At 41.2% G+C, this 7895-nt stretch overlaps 1 protein-coding gene across 1 annotated transcript in view; it reads right to left on the bottom strand.

Annotated features, from left to right (window-relative positions):
* The window catches only part of Stau2 (staufen double-stranded RNA binding protein 2), a 300509-nt gene extending 293978 nt beyond the window's left edge, over positions 1 to 6531 (bottom strand). Inside the window, exon 1 of the mRNA XM_026786800.1 lies at positions 6465 to 6531. The gene's annotated coding sequence lies outside the window, so the exon portion shown is untranslated. The remainder of the gene's footprint in view (positions 1 to 6464) is intronic.
* Positions 6532 to 7895: the final 1364 nt, after the last annotated feature.

The raw sequence follows: 7895 nt of genomic DNA, 5'->3' as shown, positions 1-7895 counted from the left end.
AAAAAAAAAAAAAAAAAAAAGTACAATGTTCAAAGTGTCTTCTGAGATTCATGCAATCTCTTAACTGTAATCATCTACAAACATCTACAAAATCAAAAACAGATGACATACTTCAAACACATGATGGTGCAGAATATAAGAATACACATTATCATTCCAAAAACTGAAGGGAACATAGTGAGGAAATACTAAACCAAAGCAAGACTGAAAATCAGCTGGGCAAACTCCAAACTCTGAATCTCCATGTCTGAAGTCAAAACGTTCTTCGGATCTCCAAGTCCTTTCAGCTTCGCTGACTGCAGCACAGTTATTTCTCTTAGGCTGGTTCACTCCCTGTTAGCAGCTCCCCTCAGCAGGTTAAACTCTGGCATCTTTAACTTCTTGAAGTCTCCAAGGCAATCCAGGCCTCACCTTCACAGCTTCATGAAATGGTCTCTCTAGGCCTTCATTCAGGGACACCCCTGACATATGCCTGGCATCAATGGCTTTCCTTAGTCGAAGAGGGAGATTCCATAGCCCATTTCTTCTATTCTTGACTCTAAAGCCAGAACCATGTGACCAAAGCTGCCAAGTTCTGTTGCTTCCTGGGACTGGAACATGGTCCCATTGTTCAATTACATCTTCACCAGCTTTCTGTTTTCCATGGTTTCCTTCACTGCCTAAGTGTGACTGTCCTGGGATTTGTTCTGTAAACTAGACTGGCCTCGAACTCAGAGACCTGCCAGCCTTCTGACTGCTTGGGTCAGAGGAATACACCACCACGCCTGGCCCTAAGATTTTCTTTTAATTCCTTTTCACTTTACATGAATTACTTTTCACAAGTTGGAAGCTTAGCTGGCTGGGGTCTTGCCCTGAGGTTGCCACTCCTTCTATTCCATTTCTAAATCTGTTTATCTCTTTGATCACAGGACGTAGCTCCATTCTACTTCCTGGTGCCTTTTCTCCTCATATTGTACATTTTATATTCTTCCTTCCTTTGCTTACTCCTTTTCATTGTTGATCTGTATAAGAGTGACCACTAATAACCACACAACAGAGTCAATACTGGCTGTCTTGAGATTTTGTCTGTCAACAGAATTAACCCAAAACTCTCCACTATAGCCTCAGGTAGACTCTTCAGACAAGGACAAAAAGCAGCCACATACATTCTTTGCCAAAATATCATAGGAACAGTCTCTAGACCATACATATGCTCATGCTCTTCTCTGAAACCTCGAGACAGGTCCTCATAGTTCAATCAACCTCAGCATCACCGTCTTCCATGCTCCTACTAGTATGGCTCACTAAGGCCCACCACTTTAAGTGTTCAACTGCTCCCAAAGTTCACATTCCTCCAAATAAAGGCATGGACAGGCCTATCACAGCAATATCCCAGTCCCTGGTACCAACTCCTATCTTAGGATCTTATTGCTGTGAAAAGACACTGTGGCCATGGTAACTCTCATAAAGGAAAACATTAAATTGGGGCCAGCTCACATTTTCAGAGGTTTAGTCCATTATCATCATGGTGGGACATGGTGGCATGTGGGCATGCATGGTGCTGGAAAAGGAGCTGACAGTTCTACATCTTGATCTGCAGGCAGCAGAAGGAAACTGTGTGCCATTCTTGGTATAGCTTAAGCATATAATAAAAAGCATATTTTTTAAAAAAAGACCTCAAAGTCTGCCTGCACAGTGATAGACTTCCTCCAATAAGGCCACACCTACTCCAACAAAGCTGCACCTCCTAATAGTGCCACTCCCTACAGGCTAAGCATTCAGACACGAGTCTATGGGAGTCATTCCTATTCAAACCAACACAGGCCCCAGATGGCTCATTTCTCAAAACACTAAATGATCTGAGTACCCGTCCTTTACTGTCCCACCAGAGTCTGGCGGCAACAGCAATATTATTAGTAAAATTAAAGGTACGAATGGGAGTAAGCGGGCCAGTGCCAAGCAATACATTCCACTAACTCGGTAGCTCCTCCCCGGGAACCTGTGAGACAGGCATCAACATCCTCTAAACTCCCACAGCCTCTCTTTACACTAGACATGGAATAACCACCATTGTAACTCTTGGCCCCCTCTTGCCCTACAAGGATCCATACTCTTTTGCATTCAAACTCTACTTTGTCCTGCCTGTTCCCTCCACTCTACTTTATGCAGACCTCAGAGCTTCCTCTTCACTTCAATCTTCCAGCATCTATTCTCAAGATTAGAGCCTTGTAAACTCTCTCTCTCCCAATGCTACAAGTGTCTACTTTAGAATTCTCCTACCCCTTAGGATACCCTGACCTATCAAATCTCCCTCAAACTCCAACCCACAAAAAATAGCCCTATTTTCGCCACTCAGCTAACACTATCCAGCATGGGCAGCACCTTACTTATTTGCACTGCTGCAGTCTAATGGAAAAATAAGTTTCTCTGCCTCTGACATTATAATCAGGAAGAAAAGGCATCAATATACCATGTCCGCTCTGCTATAACCTGGAAGCTAGTGAATTCCCTTTAGTTATTGGTGAACAATTCATTCTACAAATGGTAATTACAATTCAAGGACTGTTGATTACAAATAAAAAGGAAGAGGTGACAGTAGACACAGAAAAGCAATTCACAAAAGGCAAAACATAAGAGAAAGTGAGTGGGAGCAAACCATGGAAATGCAAACTAAAACCGCTTTTGTCAGACAGACACAAGTAGAAGATGTGTCAGACCGGGAAGGAAATGGGCATCTCTATGCTATTAGTAAAGGTAATTGTGTACTTTTGTACGTATACACCAAATATCTCTAATAATTTTTGACTAGCATTTAACTTCTAGTTAGTTATAATAATTAGAAAATGAGACATGTAAAAATTTACATAAAAATCTGCTCCCAACAATACTTGAAGTTTCAACACTTCTAAAGTAAAGATGATGACTAAATCACTCCAGAATTTTAAATATGGTATAATGCATTTGTAAAAATAGCATATTCACAAAGAAATACCCCTTCATAAAGAATTAAGTATACATGCCAAGAGGTGCTAATAGTGTAACAGAACATGGAACTTTCGTGACCTTTTCTTCTCATTTACACCATTCATTTTTCTGTAGTATAAGTTGCACATATATAACATACTTTGTTTCCCCCCAACATACTATTTTTATTATTTGGGAATTTCATACAATGTACCCCGTCACACTCACTTCCCTTTCCTCCCAGATCTACCCTCCAATCCTTGCACCCTCCCCCTCCAAAAGCCCCACCAAGTCAAGTTAGTGCTGCCTATATATTCTCTGGAGCATGGTCAAACTCCCAATGGCCAGTCCTTAAAGAAAACTGAGTCCTTCCCCACCCCTACCCACCAGTAGCCATCAGCTATAAAGAGCTACACTTCAGCATCTTTATCACAATTTTTAAGGACTCTCTTTAATAGCTTTCCATCTGGACTTTTTTCGGGGAGGGAGGGACATTGTTTGTTTCTTTAGATGGGGGTGTCAACACAGAAGCCTTATGTCTCTCATTCTCAGTTATGAATCTGCAGTCATCGATATTATTACAAAACAAGCTTCCTTGCTTATAGCAGCCAGCAGCAGCATGGATCATGGACTTTCACATGGTTTGCAGTTGGAGAAGGGATCATGGACATCAACCTGGTCCCATAGGCAGCAGCCCAGATGAGCAGCATGGTCTCCAGAGGCAGCACCAACCACGGACTTCAACTGGGCTTCTGGTAACAGCACGGACCACAGACACCAACAAGGCCTCCAGCAGCAGAACAGACCACAGACGTCCCCCGGGGAGACTCAAGCCAGTAAACGAATCACTCTTCATCCCAGATATCCTGCCGCTGCTCACAGTCAGGGTCATCGTGTAGCTGGGCAGTGTGTCTAGGGGTGCAAGCTCCAGGCTGCAGCACACCACCCCATGCTCAGCACCTGCCGCCCCGCCAGTACCCCAGCACAACTGTGGTGTTTGTAGAGCAAGTGGTAGCAGCAGCAACAGCAGGCCAGGTCCCTCCCAGCAGCCTCCCAGAGGCCCAGTGACCAACTGAGCAAAGACATGCATGGCAGACAAGCAGTGGGTGGCAACAGACCGAGGTAGGCCGTGTCTCCCCATTCCGACATCTTTTTTCGAGCTCCATGAACTCACTTTTTAAAAGCATCTTCCCATAAGGCCTGCCTTTTTCTAGTAAACATATTTTCTTAAAAGGCAAAAGCAAAACTGAAGGTGGCAATTTAAAGGGAGAAAATGCCATTACTATAATAGAATGCAAAGCATTCTGTTATTTCTCAAATAATAGTGTTAGACTTAATATCAAATTATTAGATGACATACCATATGGCAGCTATTTGTATATATCCAATTTTAACCAGTTTGAGTAGAAGATACAGAAGAATCTGCTAGGACAAGGAAAAAGTGCAGCTATTTGAGCATAATTAGAGGGGAAATCCTCCCAAATAAATACTAACCCTAGGAAGCACATGAAAATCAACAGTCAAATATTCATTGCTTTGTAGGGGTCAGCTTAAAACCTTTTTCATCCCTTTTTACTTTTATCTTACAAACCATCCTCATGAGAAAGCAACTGCCATGAAAATAATAAAAAATAAAAGTCACTCTCAAGTTTAGTAATTCAGATTTAAGCTTGGTCAATGACAAAGTCTTCACAACTTCTACTACTCTCAATTATGGCAAATATTCCTCTCTGACTTCAACGCTTTGAAGGATGAAACTTAGTCAGTAATAGTAAGCAATCCCTTACTTACATGGATCTTTTACAGCTAACCTCATCTATATCTGACCAGGACTTAGGATTTCTAGGCAAATCCAAGGAACTGCATACAATGCCTAATTCAGTGTGAGCAAAGCAGCAAGTAAATCCTCATTAGTGTTAACTCTTCCACTTCTGATGAATGACTATTACAAGTGAGTAATCATTTTTACCTGTTGAACCCCTGAATGACACTTCTGAACCTACAGCAGAGTCTAAGACAAGTCTCACAGGTCACACAGATACTTCCAATGCCAAGAGTTCTCTAAGCTACACTCTAATTGTCTCTGAAAAAAGCAATTTTTGTTTCACAAGAAAATTTCCTGGTGTATGTGGTGGAGGGGGAGGAGGGAGATCAAAGAATAGCATAAGACGGCTCTTATATAAATGGCATGTGCATAATGCAAGATTATGAAATACCTGAATGAATAATGCAATTATGTAGACACTGTGAAAAAGAATACAGGTCTGTGTGCTTTAAGTAACACTACTATTCATTCAGTCACGAATCAATATGTTTTTAAGAAACGAAATTATTTGAACGTAGAACTAGAAGAACAAACAGGCAAAAGCACTATCTTCGTGCAGTATACCCCAGCAAAGGAGACAACTAGTCCAGGCATCCCTCAGTAGCCCTTAGGTACAAAAGCCTGCAGATGCTCAGCATACACACCTGCCTACACAAACTACCCTGTGTACTCTATCACCATCAGGTTACTCTCAGCACCTAGTGCGACACTGATGCTATGGACGACTACTGCTTAGGGAGCAATGTCAAGGGAAAAGATCTAACAGAAGGAATTTGCTTTTTAATATTTCTGATTGAAACTACAAATGTGTTACCAGAGACCTATCCACATGCAGAAGGAAGACTGTATTTTTATATTTGATAATACAATAAGCCATACTACAAACAAATAAAAAGACAGGGTATTATGAGACATACTAGGCTTGGGATCAGGCGAGCCCAAACGAGTGTGGAGTAAACAGTACAGTCCAGGACAGCCTAAGCAGAACAGGTCCCCAAGCTGGAATGACCCTGCCCAACCCAGAAGACAGTAAGTCCTCTAGAGGTAAAACTGACAACTGCGGTGTGACTCTAGCTCAGAAAGGCCTAAGCAGATAAGCTCAGAAGTCACTAGATGGTGTAGTCAGAGTACAGGAACCAGAGAGCTCTTGAGTGAGGCGGGGGGAAAGTGGGTATGAAGGGGCAACAGGATTATGTTGTTAAATCACAGAAAACAGTAGCCACTTCTATTTTGATTACAAACAAAAGACACTAAGAAATATTCTGTGATATTGGAGCTACAATATTGTATTATTTGTTCAAGGAGTAAATTTTAATGTATATAGTTCTTAGAGGAATGTCAAGACCTAAGGAAAATTGTTTCTTTTGGTGAGTCAACGGTGTTACACACCATAGTTTATTTAGGGGTATACTTTGTAGTCCATGTGAATGCCCTAGAAAAAGAATCTCCTTCTCAAGTGGTGCTACATCATGACCATGGTTGTTCTGGGGGGATTGTCCTGCACATCCAGGCGCGATCAGCTTCCAAGATTACTACTGTTTCCTTTCAGAAGCCTACTCTTCACGGTAGTGCTCAGACACAACGTATTCTCCATAAAGCAGCATTCGGGTTACGGTTACAGAGAGATGAGTTGCGATGCCCCACATTCTACGCCCGAAGCACCATGTAAATATGACATGCCTTACTACAAACTCACCTGATTTATTTGAAGCATGTTAAGACAATACTGATCAAACTGCTGTATCCCTCACGGCTCCAAAACACTGGAAAATGAAAATTAAGAAATAAGGTTCAACTTAGTTAATTTCAATGACTATTGAATATTTTAAACACATGCTCTTTACCAAAATCAATATAAAATGGAGTCATCTAGATTATTACAGAACTTATATATATGATGATTAAAATGTCCTATATTTGTGCAAACTAACCCAGTAGTCATGTAAGCAAATACATAAAATGTGACTAGTGAAAGCAAGAAAACCAATGTTTACTCTCCTGAATGCTAATTTTAACTTCAGTAAACACCCACGATTAGTGGCCACCCTGACAAGCAGTGACTTAAACCGTAAGTCCTTTCTTGTTCTGGAATTCTTTAGATAATCCAAGCAAAAGGGAAGCTGTCTGCAATGCTGAACACTTCAGATCGACATTTAACATCAAACCCCCTTCCTCCAGAAAGGTTTTAAACAACTCTGAACCCATTCCCTCAAAGAAGATGCAACACACACAAGTATTCTCTTTAATGTTATAAAAATAATCGCAATTATGTAGGTGGGTATTTGCCTTTATTATTAATACAAAAAGAGTATGCACATAAACTTTGATTTTTAAAAAAACCACTGGCAATGGGAGAGGTAGCTTGGCAGCTAGAAGTACACACTGCTCTTTAGAAGACTGGAGCTCAGCTACCAACACCCACAGGGCAGCTCACAAGCACAGGTAACACCAGCTCCAGGAGGATCCAACCCCGCTGGCCTTCAATGGCACCTACAACTCTGTGCGCATATCCACACATAACCAGAAATACTATTTTAAATCTCTGTCATGATATACCCACCCCATTGCTAAAAGTGGATTTACTTTCCTTTGGGGCCTGACACCTTGGTTCTGATTCATTTAATGTATAAATCTCTTCTATATCTATATTTTTAAGTAGATGCCAAAGGAAGGAAGGAAAACACAAATTATAAATAACACAAACTTATAAATAAATAAAACATGGGCTCTCATGATGGGAAAATTCACATAAATTATAAATAATGCACCTATACCTGCTATTATAAAAATTACTAAACCATACAGTTGGAAAGACTAATTATCACTTAGTCAGAAAGTTTTGTCTAATAATTGTACAGCTGACCTCACCCTCAGAAGCAAAGGAGTATATACTCATACATACACACACACTGGTCAATCACTTTCTCAAGATGCAAACTGGAGTCAACCCAAAATCACTGTTAAGCTGGAGATGTGGCTCAGTGGGTTAGAGTGCTTACTGCACAAGCACGACGGCCTGAGCTCAGACGCCCAGCACCAGGTAAAAAGGTGAGCACAGCCACATGAACCTGTCACCCCATGCTTGAAGGAAGGATGCAGAGAAGGAGTACCACACTCTCACACTCAG

This window comes from Microtus ochrogaster, linkage group LG5, assembly GCF_000317375.1.
Source record: "Microtus ochrogaster isolate Prairie Vole_2 linkage group LG5, MicOch1.0, whole genome shotgun sequence".
Lineage (NCBI taxonomy): Eukaryota > Metazoa > Chordata > Mammalia > Rodentia > Cricetidae > Microtus > Microtus ochrogaster.
Note: the sequence above shows the minus strand (reverse complement) of the source record. Positions and strands in the feature narration are given on the sequence as shown.